General features: G+C 41.9%; 1 protein-coding gene across 1 annotated transcript in view; it reads right to left on the bottom strand.

Annotated features, from left to right (window-relative positions):
• ST8SIA1 (ST8 alpha-N-acetyl-neuraminide alpha-2,8-sialyltransferase 1) overlaps window positions 1-16421 on the bottom strand; it is a 161017-nt gene that overhangs the window by 20718 nt on the left and 123878 nt on the right. The gene's annotated exons all lie outside the window — the stretch shown is intronic.

The following is a 16421-nucleotide window of genomic DNA, read 5'->3' as shown; positions in this document are numbered from 1 at the left end:
CAGGTAGAAGGGACAGGGAGTGACTCACACTTTTCCAAGGGCCCCACAAAACCCTAATCTGCCTCTGGGTGTGAGAGGAGAACAGAGGCATTTTTATATTATTAAACTCAATTGGTCTTGAAGCCAGCCTTGTCTTTGTGCTGTGGTGCATACTCAGTGAGGCATATTGGCTGCTTTGTCTTGCCAGAGCTGTGCAATAATCCTGAGCATTCAGATGAATCTGTCCCTTAGCTTGCAACATTGGGAAGAGATGGTTAGAAAACTTAGGGCTGTTCTTCACCTTCTCACTCTAGTTTACCATATAATTACCATAGAAAACATTAACACTTTTTAAATATTAATGCATTTTTCACAATGCAAAATCAAATAAAAATGTTAAAGTTACCACTCGGGGCTAGTGTACATCAGCCTTGCTCCTCTAGAACTACATTGATTCGTATCCACTGAGGATCTGTCCCTCAGACTATAATTATAAGAGCCAAATTAGTTTAGGTACACCCATCAGTATCTAAAATTGCAGAACACACTACTACATTGTCTTATTTGAAAAGCCATTTGTGAACATGTGCTAAAAGACTGCACCAGAATGCATGCGCACAAAGGAGTGTTCATTCAATGTTAACATTAACAATTTCTGAGTGCTGGGATGTTTAACTAGACAGAAGGAATGTGAAATGGCAATAGCAGTATTGAAGCATGGAGCAAGGAAATAGAGGGGCCATCACAAGGAAGCTCCAACAGGAGGAAAGCATTTCATTTCATCCGCTACATCCACTTCCATTTGCTGCTTAATGAAGGAAACTAGGATTGTAGATTCAAAGACATAAACAATTTGCATCACATAGTAATAGCTTACCTAATAACTCCAAATGCAAAAAACAAGTCAAGCAGCAAAAATGGTCTTTCAAATGTGTGCCAGATGTTCCATGGGGTTATCTTCCATATCTTTCTCCACGGTTTTAGGTGCTAAACTACTAAATACACTCAAAGCAGGTGTCCAACATATTTCACCTGCAGTACACCACCAGCAATTTCTATTTAAAGGTGACCTGCAAACTGTTTATACAAAATTCCTTCTCCTGCAACAATATGTCCTGAAGCTCCCTAACAGCCAGGAGAACAGGACATTTATCTCATTATTGATTTAAAACTATTTCCCCCATATATTTCATAATGTCCAGACAGCCCAGACTTTGATTCCCACCATGCAGCAACACACAACTTAAATCTATGCTTAATTCAGTCATTTCAGTTGGCAGGGCTTTATGCAAACCTCGTGTTTGGTTCTGATCACATCATGCCCCTTAATTTCAGATTTCTAAGCCAAAAGGCAGGCAAAATTGCCTTCACAACTACCCATTTCATATGACATCCATATGAAACCACAAATGAGTCCAAAATTGCTTTGAAATCGCAAGGAACCTGGGCTGAACTTTGCAGAGCATCACAGTTTTGTAGAGTATAATCCGTTATACAGCAGAGTGATGCCATATCAGCAATAGGTTTCCACTGAGGCTATGTCTAGACTGCAGGCTTCTTTTGGAAGAAGCTTTTCCGGAAGAGATCTTCCGAAAAAACTTCCGAAAGAGAGCGTCCACACTGCCAGAGTGCATCAAAAAAGCTATCTGCTTTTTTGACAGATAGCGTCCATACTGAATGGACGCTATCTCGCCTGTAAGCTGTGATTACTATGGACAGAGTGACCACCAGGGCACCTGTGCTTTTTCCTCTTTCGTCTTTATCAAAAGAACTCCCTCATCCCCATCCACACATGCCTTCTTCCAAAAGAGCTCTTTCGGAAAAGACGTTCTTCTTCGTAGAGAAAGGTTTACCAATGTCAGAAAACCCCCTCTGTTCTTTCAATTTTTTTTCAAAAGAACGTGATTGCAGTGTGTACATGAGTTTTTTTTGGAAAAATGGCTGTTTTTCTGGAAAAAAAAAATTCTGTAGTGTAGACATACCCTGAGAGAACTTTCTGTTTCTGGTGAGGCAGAAGTGCTCAGCAGAGCCGGCCCAAGGTTCAGGCCAGCCGGGCTACCTCCTGGGGCACCCCATTGTAGGGGGCGCCATGCGGGGCTGCCGGACTGGGTGGGGGCGGCACCACACCTGTGCCGGGCACCCGAGGGCGGGGCCATGCATGCTCCGGGCACCTGGGGGTGGGACTACGCATGAGCCGGGCGCCCAGGGGCACCACACGCCCGGGGGTGTGGCCATGCATGCGTTGCACTCCTAGGGGCGGTGCCATGCTCACAGGGCCCAGGGCGCATGAATGGCTCGAGCCGGCCCAGGTGCTCTGGTAAAGAGTTTTACAATTCTAAAAACAGGAATTTTTGAAACCTGAAATTATTGCGCATACTTTGAGGTATGAAATTCTAACAGGCTACATTATGCCATTGTCTGACCCAGACAAGCAGGGGAATAGACCCTTCTGCATTCCAGTGCTGAGCTGGACAGGATCTTCGGTCTAAGTATGACATACAGCCCAGCCCCTGCTCCAGATTCTCCTCTCTGCAAGCAAGTGGGCAGGAAGTGAGCAGGGATGAAAAGCAGACACCGCAGTGGTAGGCAACCTGCGGCCTGAAGGCCACATCAGTCCATTGGGGTTCTATGTGTGGCCCATGAGAACATTTTGTTGACCATCGCCTGTGCACAGGGTTGCCAGATTCTGCTGGTTTTTATCCACGTACGTTTTTTTCCCACTGGTATTTCGAAGGTGACATGCACATAAAGCAAGGGCACGTGAAGTGAGGCTTGTGCTGATCGCACACAGCATTGACTGTGAGAGCCGTGCGCTCCCTCTGCATCCAGTCAAAGCGCTGCTGTGATTCAAGCACCACGCCCCGCACATTCTCGGTACACAAGTGCAGTCAGCAAACTACTGTATACCAGGAGATTGTCTAGGTTGCGACAACCTTCCAGCCCACTGAGATGAAGGAGGCCCACTCATGAAATCCATTCGCTAGCCTAGCTTGCCTCTTGCTACGGAGCATTGATTCCACCCCTGCTGCTCTTTGGACAAGGTGTTCCCTCTGAAGGGCTGCAATAACTTAATTCACTCTGGAGCAAGATGGGAGTAAGGGAGGAATTGGGAGTCTCTGAATAAGAATTAATCCCAGAGCTCTTTCCTGAGGCAGAGTAATTCCTTTACACCTCCAGAAGTGCAATCTAACCAAATACTGTATTAACAATACCAATTTTTTGACAACTTCCACTGATCTGGTTCTTCCATGTAGATTACCCTCTTTCAGTCATTAATACCTTTCCAAGGCACTGAAATTTTTTTATGTTTGGTCTCAGCCTGAACTTTAATTTTCCCTCCTCTCAGCCTGGGAAAAGTGTGCAAAATCTATGTAGCCACTTTTCATTTACAATATTGAGAAAAATAATAACCACTAAAAACTTCTAAGCTGACATCTGAATAGACCTCACCAAGGAGTGGAGGCTTTTTCTACATTTAAAATATACTGATGCTAAAATAACAAAGTTACATGAAAGAGTGCATTTGCACAGTAGACAGTTTTAAGTCTATGTTCCACACTTCTAAATATGACATACAATTTTCAAAATTCAGAACACACTGAGTTACTTCAGTGCCTAGGAGTAGTTTAAATCATGCAACCAGGGAATAGGTCATTTCCTCAGTTCCCTTCACACTAATCCAGCTCCTTCATTAGCATAAAAATAATAATCATTTGTATTGCCATTCATTCATTAGGTGACAGGTTACCAACAGTGAAGTAAATGCTAACAAAGAGCTGATGTAAAGGTTAATAAGCTAATTCTAATGCACTTTCTGCCCATATTCTCTTTGTGAACAACAGCACATCATTTGATTATTCAAGAAAACAAAAATGTTTAATAAATTTCTCCACCCATCTCTAGGCCTCCTGCTCTGCCTGGAGTGCATTATCATTGTTAATTTATTTACTACTGGCAGCATTCAGCGAGTGGGCTTCATATCCAATTGTTATTTCTTACTGAGGGAATTCTTCCATGAGAACAATCTACACTCTCCTCCATTAATCTGCTCTATACATAATAACACTTTGATTTTCTTCCGCTCACTCTTTATTTTCACAGTACAGATTTGTTCTGCCCCAGTGTAAAGATGGCATTTGCCAGGTTTCTGTTTGCTTCTGCAACAATAAAAGCTATTCTGAATAAAGACTGGTCAAAGTACCAGCGAACCAGATAAGCTATGTAACCTTATCCAAGGATATGCATATTTCTTTGATCTCGAAATCTTAGTGATGTCAAGATTTCCAGCAGCTGTGATTTTAGACAAGCCAGAAATAGGAGAATAGTCTATTCTGAGGCATGTTGGTGGACCTTCTTTCCATTCTAATTTAATTCTATTGAGAGTCTCACCTCTGGGGTGCCTGAACACAATCCAGACCTGGATGAAACCAAACTTTCACACATCTAGTTGAACTTTGTGCAAAAAAGTTCCTGTGAGTTATGTTATCCATACTAATGCACTCAGAATCAAATGCCTTGGCTTTCCCTAAAGCCTGTGTGATCTACAATAGTCACTATATAAAAGTCAGTATTTGCTAACTCTTACCACAGAGTGCTATTTGAGATGCCACAGGTTTTCTCTTATATTTAGAAAAGACAACTCTTACAGTAGGGTCACTGTTAGCTCACCCTGACTTTTTAATAATACAGGTTGGACCTCCCTGGTCTGGCATCCTCAGAACCTGACCGGTCCCAAACAAGGGAATTTGCTGGACCAGGGGAGGTCCCTTGCCACTGGCCTCCCTGACCACCAACCCTCCCCGCTGCCAGCTCTGCTTTTGGCTCTGGCCTTGCTGCTGCCAGGCTCCAGCTCCAGTCTCGCTGCCCTCAGGCTTGGGCTCTGGCCCCGGCCCCGGCCCCAACCCCTCTGCCACAGCCAGGACAGGACTCTCTGGAACTACAGCCCCCCTGCTGCCAGCCTAGCTGGGGCTCCCCAGCCACCACTGCCCCCACTTCTACCAGCCCAGCCAGGACTCCCCAGGGCCCAGCCCTGACAGTCCTCGCTGGAGCTCCCAGCAGCCAGACTCTGGCTGCTCATGGCCACCGGCGCTCTTTGGTCCAGCAACATCTGTGGTCTTGCACTGATGTTGCCAGACCAGAGAATCTCAGATTTAGGAGGTTCAACCTGTGATCACATTCTGAATGGCTGCATATAAGTTTATAAAGGTACCATGACACCATTATAGTTTTGTTATCACATAGTACTGAGCCTGACTATCAGCTAGTCCATAAAAGTAAATTGCTAAGCCATAAAAACTTACTAACTACACTGCGGTACCAGAGAAATATCATAGCAATATCATTTATGATAAGGAGGTCGCTGGCCCGCTCTCTGTTTGGAGAATTGTACTTTGTCTTTTTGTTTGCTATTGGTTGCTGGCTTTCCTGCCTTTTTCAAACAGGGGGATACTCAATTTGTTGTGTTTTAAATGTCCAATAGTATTGAACAATGTTACATTGAGATGGGTGGAGGTGTTTAGTAGGGCAGCACTGTTTTTGTGATTTGGAAGAGAGGACAAATAGCATGCTAGGGACATTTCAGGTGGTATTAAATTTCGATAAGTGGCATCAGGACAGAGAAATAATACAAAGGCACCTAAAGAGTTTAGAAATACGAGCATAAATTAACAATGCAAAGAAGACATTTCCTGTGAGGGAGAAACCAAGAAAGGAGAAGTGGCAAAGGAGACCAAGGAAATCAGATATATATGTAATTCTTAGCACTGTCTATTTTATAATGAGTTTAGTCTTTAAAGATATAGACATGAACTTTTGATTCTTCCTACCAGAATGACGTTATAACATTCTGGGCTGTAACCTCATTTCCTAGGATTATTTCCACTACAATTCTTCCTTTGGAGTCTGTCTGTTATCTTTTTTGCCACTCAGTGTTATTTCCTCTCTCTTCCTCAGTCAGTTTTGTCTCAACTGCTTCTTCCTTTCTTTCTGATGGTTTTGGAACAAATTTCACGTAAATGGCTTTCTCCTTATATTCCTTCCTCCTAATACATAGAATAAGGTCTATATACTCCTTCAACAAATACCTCAACAATTATCTCCCTACAGAAAGAGTCTTTTCACTAAAACCTCAAAGTGATGCTACAGGATTTGCTCAATAAAATACTAAGCATTTTCCATACAGTACAGATAAAAAAAAAAAGTCTTTTAATTTGTTTTACACATGGAGAATGAAATAGAAAAAAAATCCCAAAGCAAAATAATTTGAATGGAATGCATTCTTGAGTATTAGAAATTACCAACAAGGCATTTTAGATCCTGCAATTTTCCTTTCTATGACACAGAAGATCCCATTTACAAACACAGGACATGCAAATATTACATTTGGATGTTCAAAGGAATAATAAAATCATCTAAAATGGCCATTCATGGGCATAAGTACTATGGCAAGCTCCCAGCTGTGGTATCTGAACTTCCTGTTAAAAGCACCTATATTTGAAAATTATTCCCACAATATATTAGTGCATAACAATAGACATAATAAAAGACATTTTTCCTCTTTCTTACAGAGTTGTCAGTCATAGTGTCATATGAATTGAAATAAAGATTGAAACAAAGCCTCCATTCTTAGTCTTTGCCACTCCTACCTCCTGAGAGTTAGAAATTAAAGCTGGGTGAATTTTTTCAACTGAATCTTTTTGTAGCAGGTGGGGGAGGGAGATATGAAATGACATATGCAGATTCTGTTCAAAGAAAACATTTAACAAATGATGTAGACTAGATTTCCACACATTGTTTTGATAACAAGCTAAAGAAGCATTCTGCAAAAACCTGTTTTATGTGGCCTCTGTTTAAACCAAATGTTTCAATTTTTCAGTCGGAAACAATTTTTTGTTTTAAAATTAAAACATGTTTTAAATAAAAACTGAAAATAAAAACAAAACATTTTGTTTTCACTCAAAACATTTAGTAGGACCCAACATTAATTATTTTTCAACTTTTCAATTTGTCAAAAAAATTATTTTCAGGTTGACCTACAATGATTTTTTAAAATTATATTTGAAAGTGCCAGTGAACTGAAAAATCCATTAGTCACACAGCTCTACTAGAAACTTTTATTAAAAAAAATTATTTAGGTCCAGGGCTGCAGGCTTCCCCTACCCAGAGGATGGCTCTGCCAAGTTAAAATTATTAATTTACTCTCCTCTGTGATGCTGTACCAAAAAACAAAGGCACAGGAGAGGAAGAGAAGGGGACATGGTAATGAAAATTAGTATGACAAAGGTTATGCTGATCCACAAAGGATAATGGGGCTTGAAATGACAGAAAGAAACATGGAACCGAGAAAGAAAAGGGATGAGCACAAAAGAGTCAGTGAAATAACACAGGAAGCCTGACCATCCCACCACACATGCCACATGCACCAGTGAGGAACATTTAATCCATGTGCCATCCCACAAAACAAAAAAGCAGCACAAAACAATGGGTGTTGCTATGCCAGGCAATGCCAGGTCCCTCTGTGCATAGATGATGCTCACAGAAGGTGAATAATCAGGAACCCAGCCCGCTTGACACGCTCAGTTGCTGTGTAGTTGGGCTTAAGTGCAGAACCCTGTGACAGGGCAAGATGCTTTCCTTGAAACTCATACGGAATCACAAGCAGGAAATTTTGAGTAAACTACAGTAAACTTCCGATAATCCGGCACCTTTAGGACCCAGGGGGTGCCGGATTATCAGATATGCCGGACTATCGGAAGGGGGGGCACTGCCCCAGGCATCCCTGGCATCCCTGATTCAGTCGCTGCTGGTCAGTTTCAGCAGCGGCTGAATCCGGACGCCTGCAGCAGAGCAGCTGGAGTGCTGGTCAGTTTTAGCAGCAACTGAATCAGGAAAGCTGGTGGCAGAGCAGCTCCAATGGTCCGGCTGCCCGGAGTACTTCCGGGTTCCTGATGGTGCCGGACCACCAGGAGTACCGGACATCAGATGCCGGACCATCGGAGTTTTACTGTAAAAACAAATCAATAAAATTCAGGCATCTTTAAAAGGTGCATCATTCTGCTGGAATCCAGGGGAACACAAACAACAGAATCAAGCCAGATATGTACAATGCTGGTAGAATCTGTAAGTGAGGGACACATCCCTGATGGATTCTATGTGCACAGACATTTTTTGTGAGGGAGTTGTCATTGGGATTGGTCCTGCCTTGGACAGGGGGCTGGACTTGATGACCTCCTGAGGTCTCTTCCAGCTCTATGATTCTATAATCCTGAGCAGGGCCCAGATGCGTGCTCATACATGCTCTGTGTTGTGATGAACTTGGTTTCTCTCTCTTCTGTCCCCTTAATTAACACCACTCCATAATGGTGACAGATGGTAATATTTACATCTTAGATAGTGCTAAATAGCTTCAAAGCACCAAGAAACATCTATAGTGAGATATAGGGATAGAACCATAAAGGTAGTGAAACACACACATGCGCGCACTCACAATACATAAAAACTTGGAAAATATAGCCATGTTGCATTTAAAAAGATACAGTCAGAGGATAAAAGATATGACATTTTAAAAACCTACCAAAAACATAAGCTCTACTGGACTGTAATTGTTCAGGACAAAGCTGCACAAATCATACTGCTATTTGAAGAAACTGAAACTATCTTCATTTGATTAGGGTGGATTTGTTATCTGCTTATATGTTATATGATTATTGCACAAGAAAATTCACTGAGTGATGTAGTTATCTCAACCCAGCAAAAATTACGTCTTCCATGTGTATGTACTTCTCAGAGTATATATATTAGCTTAGCTTGAGGTATCGAATTTATCTTCATAAATTTAAGGGATGATGTACAGTATAGCGCATTGGTGATGTAGCCCCAGGTGTGTTGTGAAAAGAAATCTTCTATTTCTAATAAGCAAAGAATAATGCACTATCTACAGCTAAAAATAGTACACAGGATGAAATGGTTAGTTAACAGAAAGATTGAAAGTGATACAGAGGCTGCCAGTGTAAATACTGACTATATACATGGCAATATGCTGCATATAAACTGCTGATAACACACTATATGTTGAAATATTTTCAACACTTCACAAAACTATATTATATTACTTCAGAACTATGGAACTGCACTATATTCAAAGAATAATGAACCAAATCCTCTCTTGCGCACACCTTGTATAAAACATCATACAATTTTTAATTTTGTAAAGCAACATTCCCTATTGCAGCTGGCAATTTCTCTTCGTTGTTCATTTCCAACACATTGCTTCAATCTCTTCATCTCACTTTCCTCACTGCAGGCATTGGGATCATTCACATAAAGTCATGTCTGTCTTAGAACATGCATAATTAATTATGAATTGAAGTTGCCGCACCGACTGGCATTAGCTACCTTCCCTCTTGTTGTGAGGGCAGGGGTTGGAGCATAATGAGGAGGTGCAAAAGGTAGAGACACTAAAGACCTATTTAGGGTGTGCCTGAGATCAGAGCCAGAAGACATTTATAAGAAATTTAGGCTAGAGACAGAGAAGAGAAACTTTCTAATGTATCAACAAAAAGTAGTGAGGTTGGAATGAAAGTGTGAAACTAGTGATGGGCAAACACTGAATGATTCAGAGTTCTGTCCAGTCCAAATAAGGTAGGGCAGAAGGACAAAAGTGATTTCAAAACATTTGAGATATTTTTGAATAGAGACTTGATTCAAAACCCAATGAAAACAATTGGTGGGAGAAAGGGCTTTCAATTGCTGTCACTGAGCTTTGAATAAGACACTAAGGCCTGGTCTACACTAGGGGGAGGGTCGAATTAAGATGCGCAACTCCAGTTATGTAGCTGGAGTCGACATATCTAAAATCGTATTTCCACGCCTTGCACACAGTGGGAGGCCGACGAGAGCAGGAGTACTGGCGCTGATGTGGGCAACCTCTGAGTGTGATTTAGCAGGTCTACACTAGACCCACTAAATTGAAGCCTGGAAGATCAACCACAGTAGCATCAATCTTCTGCATAATGTAGACATGCCCTAAGTGTCCAAATTTTTCAGAGTTTATGTGAACATCCAAACTTCTTACGGTTTGTTCATCTCTATTTCCAAGGTTTTTTTAATCTCCTAGCTCTGATAAGCATATCATCAGGCAGTTTACTAGAACCCATCATTGTGTCTATAAACTACATAAAGGTTTCACTCACTGAACAGTCCCATGATCAAGCACCTTCTGACTTCATTAAACTGAATCTCAAGACTAATCAGATGATGACAGTATAATTATGTACAGCATGTGTCCGTGCCTATACATAGTTTTATTCATAATGAATTAAAGTTTCTCTCTTTTCCCAATTTTATTATGTGCAATAAGTGAGCTGTGTCTGAAAAGATTAGAGTATGTACTGAAGCAGTGTTTGTGTGCTGAAAAAAGGTTAAAAGTCCAAAAGGGAAAATCAGGTTTAATTTTAAATACCATTCCAAATGGATACAGAATGATGTGTAACCAGTATGGTAGAGCACCTCACAGACAGGTGAAGCTTTTTTACAGTCTGACAAGATTTTAAAATTACAAAATAAAATGAAATAGCCTGTAAATAACTACACAACAGCAATAACAACCCTGATCATATCTCACCAATGAAGCTCCAGTCTCAGTATATCCAGCATAGCAAACTAATGTGGCCTAGCTAATGATAAGTCTCAGACGGCTATTCGTATTTGTCTATATCTGCAAAACCAACAAGGGCTACGTCTGCACTGGCGCGTTCTCACGCAAAAACTCTTTGCAAAACTCTTCTGCAAAAGTCTTCCAGAAGACAGCGTCTACGCTGGTATGTGCTTTTGTGCAAGAGATGTGCTTTTGCACAAGAGCATCCATGCCAGTGTAGACGCTCTCATGCGCAAGAAAGCTCTGATGGCCATTTTAACCATAGGGCTTTCTTGCGCAAGAAATTCATGTTGCCTGTCTACACTGGCCTCTTCTGGAAGAGATCTTGCACAAAAGGGCTTCTTCCTGAGCGGGAGCGTCAGAGTTCTGGCGCAAGAAGCCCTGATTTCATATATTAGAACGTCAGTTTACCTGCACAAGAACACGCAGCCAGTGTAGACAGGCAGCAAGCTTTTGCACAAGAGCGGCTGCTTTTGTGAAAGATTGCACCAGTATAGACACAGCCAAGGAGTTCTGAGGCACCTTAGAAACTAACAGATTTATTTGGGCATGAACTTTTGTGGGTAAAAAACACAATGAACACACAATGCATCTGACAAACTGTTTTTTTTTTTAATCCACAAAGCTTATGCCCCAAAATATCTATTAGTCTTTATGGTGCCATAGGACTCCTTATTATCCTAGCTAATGATGTTTACATTGCAATATCATTGTGTGTTGGCATGTCATAATGCAAAGCTGCCAGCCCCGCCCCCCCACCACCACCCATAACATATTATGACTTCCTGATGCACGGTTTGCAAACAGCATGAGAATTAATTATCATGCTGGGTTATGACATCCTATTTTTTAGTGAGCAACAACAGTGGCCAAATTTTTTACAGCAGAACCTCTAAGTAACAAACACCTTGGAACAGAGAATGTTCATAACTCTGAACATTGACTTAATACAGCTTTGAATCTTTACTAGGCAGAGAAAATGCTGTTTTCCACCCTCCCCCCCCTTTTTTTTTTTTTTTGAGTAGTAGGTTTAACACAGTACTCTTCTGTATTTGCTTTTTTTTTTTTTTTTTTTTTTAGGGGGTAGGGAAGAATGATGTTTCTGCTGCTGCCTGATTTGTGTACTTTCAGTTCCAAGGAGGTATGTGGTTGACTGGTCGGTTCATTATTGTTCAGAGCTCAGAGGTTCTACTGTAACAGCCTTCAGCTAGACAGCAGCAGTACTGCCATATCAAAATTGGTAAAGTACATAAAAGGTCAGATTGGCAGGCTACTTTACCCTGAAAGGTGTAGTGCCTGCTTATGCCCTGGGACTGATGTGAGATGTTATAGCAGATTTTGCCATTTAAAATATTCCTTGCGATAAATCATGGGACCTGATTCTCATTTTACACTCATGGCTCTTTGCTATGTTACTGTAAAGGTGCCCTAAAATAGACACAAACTACATGTACAAATTTTGGAAGTCTCCCTTACTCTGATGCAACAGGGTTCCTTTCTCTGACCTTTGGACCACCATCAACAGGCTGTATGCTTTTGAGTTTCTAAGCATTTGTGTGTTTTTATTGGGTCCCCTCCACCAGTTCACCAGTACAGCCTTGTGCTGAAACCTACAATTCAAAGTAAACACTCCTCTCAGCCCTCTCTTCGGCATGAGGTGAACAAGGTCTCAGCATCCTAGGGACCTATATCCCTTAGGTCTACCAGCCTCTTTTTTGCATTTCCTTCCTGTTCTTTTAACTGTTCCCAGCTAATGATGGCTCACATTAGCTCATCAGCTGCCTGCCTAATTAAGTCACTGAGCACCAATTACCTCAGTTAAATCCACTCACAGGGCAAACAGCTAGTAACTTAACCTAGGTCTATGCTAGAAAAGACAGGTCATCTTAAGATACGCCCTCCAGCTATGCAAAAGTCAGATTTGGCTCACCTTAAGCAGAGCCACCACAGTGTCAATACTGTGGGAGGCCAACGGAAGCACATGGTCTCTTCAGCTTCCCTTACTCTTCAGAGAATGAGGCGTCCACAACACAGCGGGAGCTAAGAGATTGTCTACTAATTTTTTTTTAAAATCTAAAAGACTTTGATCAATGCCCTGGGCATACTAAGTTACACAATCCTGTAGAGAAGGAAATAATTTCTCTGTTGTAATCTTCTCCATCATCATAGGAACAGCACATATGATGGAGCAGATCTTCAGCTATTATCACTATGGGAAGCTAGAAAAATTTGCACCAGCTGAGGACATGCCCTATGTGCCTTTCTCTGTGTACCTCCATAAGGAAGTGTCCATCTGTGGCAGTGTTGCTCAGTGGTTATAGTGGATGCCTTGTCCTATTAGGTGCTGGACCTTTCTTGAAAGTTACTGATCAGCCTCTATTCCCATTAATTTCACAGGGAGTGAAGGGAACTTAGCACCCTACAGAAGATGTTCAGATCTCTGAAGGATTGCACCCCAAGGGCACAAGTAGTGCATTATAGACGAATATGCAAAAAAGCAAATAAACGCTCAGTGGTGGTGTATTTTAAATGAGGCACAAAAGATGGATGGTTTGGAAGTTTTCTGGCGAGAAAGGAGGAGAGTGAGAATTGCATATCCCTTAGGAGACTATTTGAAATAAAAGTTGCTGTAAGAAGGTTGGGGGGGGGGAGTTATCATAGGAAACATAAAGACTGGGCAATTGGGAAGGGTCTGTGGGATAATTTTGGTGCTGAAAGCCAAAGGGGGGGCCTATTGCATCCATTGTTATGGTGTTTACTGACTTCTGAAAAAAAACAACTGTACCGCACCGATGTGTTTTGATGACAAATGCTTAATAAATCAAATACACCAGAGGTGGGCAAGATATGGCCTGCCAAGCCTTTTAATGCATCCCATCCACTCCTGCAGCACAGAGCAACACTGCTCAAAGTGGCTAGCTGCTCTCTGCAGCTCTCTGCACTGCAAGGAAAAGAGAAGAAGCTTAGTGTACTGCCCCTACCCCCTGCAAAATCTGCCAGCTCTTATTGGCCAGGTGCAGTGCAGCCCCATTTCTCAGCTCACATTGGATGGCTTCCCGCCAATAGAAGCTGAGAGATTCTGCTGGCGGTAGGGGCAGCACAGGAAGCCTCCCCCCCACACACCCACCATTGCAGTGCAAGGAGCTATATAGAACAGGCAGCTGGCAGGCATGGAAGCCGGCTTGAGAATGCTGCTGATCGGTAGTTGCTTAGGTAAGCACCTCCTAGATAGAACCTGCCACCCCCTCCCAGCTCCCATCTCCCTACCAGACTCTGCACTCCCTCATACATCCCTCCCCCAGTCCAGAATCTTCTCCTGAATTCATACCCCCTTCCAGGCCCTGAACTCCAATCCCTTGCCCCAGGTCATAACCCCCTCCTTCACCAAAACTCCCTCTCAGATCCTACATCCTCTCCTGTACCCCAGTGTCCTACCCAAGGTCCCTTCTGCACCCGATCTCTGTCCCAGACACTGCACTCTCTCCATTGAAAAGTGCAGCCCTTGACCACTTACCAAAATCTTGGTGTGCCCCCCATTAAAAATTATTGCCCATCCCTAAGATAAACCAATAAAAGTAATTCCTGCATTTCTGCACTTTTGATTACCCATAACGAGAGTTGTTTTCTAGTGGGACCAATATTTCCTGCCGACAATTTTACATTAATATCAATATAGAACAATAGACCTAAATAAGGTTATTAGAACTGTGCATCTAAAAATTAATAGTCTCTCTATCATAATATAATGGGGATAGCTCAGTGGTTTGTGTATTAATGTGCTAAACCCAGGGTTATGAGCTCAATCCTTGAGGGGGCCATTTAGGAATCTAGGGCAAATCTGTCAGGGATGGTGCTTGATCCTGCCATGAGGGCAGGGGACTGGACTTGATGATCTCTCATGGTCTCTTCCAGTTCTATGAGATAGGTATGACTCCAATTTATTTTTATTCTAGCTGATTTCTAAATTTATGCATACAGATTTACCATTCACAGTACGGGTAAGGGGGGGGGGGGGAGGGTACATCTTCAGGTCTGAATTTTCAAACCCAACTAACTTCACCTACAGAACCATAATCAGTCAATATTTTACATGTCCGTTCACCCAACTACACTTAGACATAACTAACCAGTACTTTATGCATGTATCCATTCATCTACTATTTCTTCTTTGATCATGGCGGTATCTGAGCACCCTTCCTCTCCAACCCCTCAAAGTAACAAGCCCCAGGACATACTCTACTTGTCAGCTGAGATGTGCCTAAGGTGAGGGGGGGTCATCCAGGGAATGGTTTCAGGTGAAGGGGGAAAGCTGAATACAGAGGGAGTTGGCTTATTGATGTATCTCCCTTGGAGATACAAGTTGGTGAAATGTGAAACTGCAAACGAATCTGCCAGGGCTGGTACACTTCAATTTCAAACCTTCTAACAAATTGTACAGGCTTCTTAAGTTAGTGAAACTCATCCTCTGCCCACTGAACATCCATGTGCATTGACTGAGGCTTCAAACTACATCCAACCTCAGATCCAATGGTCAATTCAAATGAGTTGAAGTTCTGCAAAAAACAGTTGCATAGCTCAAGAAATAATAACTGAACCAAAGGTGAAATCACAGGACTCACTGTTCTTCAAGGATGTCTAATTTCGCGCCGCTCAGAGAGATGAATATGTAAATAACACCATGATTTCATTTCTCACATTTAATTCAATCAGAAATGCAAGCTATAGCGAACATTTGTTTTTCTTATGAGAACATTAGCAGAGTAATAATTAAACCCTGACAGTTTGATAATATGTTTTTCCCTTTGGGAAAGCTCATCAACTGTATACAGATACCAACTACAATCTGGTAACATCTCCTTACAGAATAAAATATAACAAGCTGATACCAAGGAAAAATTCATGGCTCTATGATATCATTGGTTGTTTTCCCTTCTCCTTTCCTCCTCATCTTCCTAGTTCATCCTCATATGTTGCTTAATGAATAGTTTATATACTCTTCTTTTATCCATTTCTCTCTGCCTGCACCCAAAATATTTTCCCCCTCGTTGTTCTCTTCCTACATTTATTTGCTGATCTGCATATTGCAATCTTATTGGTTACAATTAAATAAGACAGCAAACAACAGTGATCAGTCTGACACATTCCTTATTGGCTGCATGTACACATGGGTATTTTTAGTTCTCCCTAGTAAATAACAGATCACAGGAATCAACATATGCCTTAAAGATCATCAAGGAAATAAAATGACCATTTTCAAGCTTATTGAAAATGGTTCCCCTCATCAACACCTTTATGCATAAATCTCCTCTCCAGAGAACCTTCTTCTGTTTTTTTCACACACACAGGAAAAGCAGCTGCTGAACACAGTCTAGAAAGCCAAATATTCTGTCAGCTTCATAATAATCTGTGAATTGATGCAGAGAATACTTCTTTACCTATGGCAGATCTATAATTAAAAAGTAAGGCATGTGAAACAAGGTGCTATTATTATATCTGCAAAAATATGCCTGAGCATATTGGGCCAGATTGTTCTTAGCCATGTGTGAAGGACCAAAAGATAGAGAGACCCCTACAAGGAGACCCTTACCCTTCTTCTGATCCCGTCCAGTCCTTCAACTTCCTGAATTGTGCCAGACTCAGTCTGGATGCTCAAATAGAAGAGTCTGACACCAACCACAGCACAACTACCTCAAGTGGGCAAAGAAGGGTAATCAGGATAGCTGACAGCCTCATCAGGCTCCTGGGCAATGTGTGTGGGGGGGGAGGGGAGAGGAAGGGCTGGCACCTC

This window comes from Pelodiscus sinensis, chromosome 1 (genome assembly GCF_049634645.1).
Source record: "Pelodiscus sinensis isolate JC-2024 chromosome 1, ASM4963464v1, whole genome shotgun sequence".
NCBI classification, from domain to species: Eukaryota; Metazoa; Chordata; order Testudines; family Trionychidae; genus Pelodiscus; species Pelodiscus sinensis.
The sequence above is the reverse complement of the archived record's forward strand: the minus strand, read 5'-3'. Positions and strand labels throughout refer to the sequence as shown.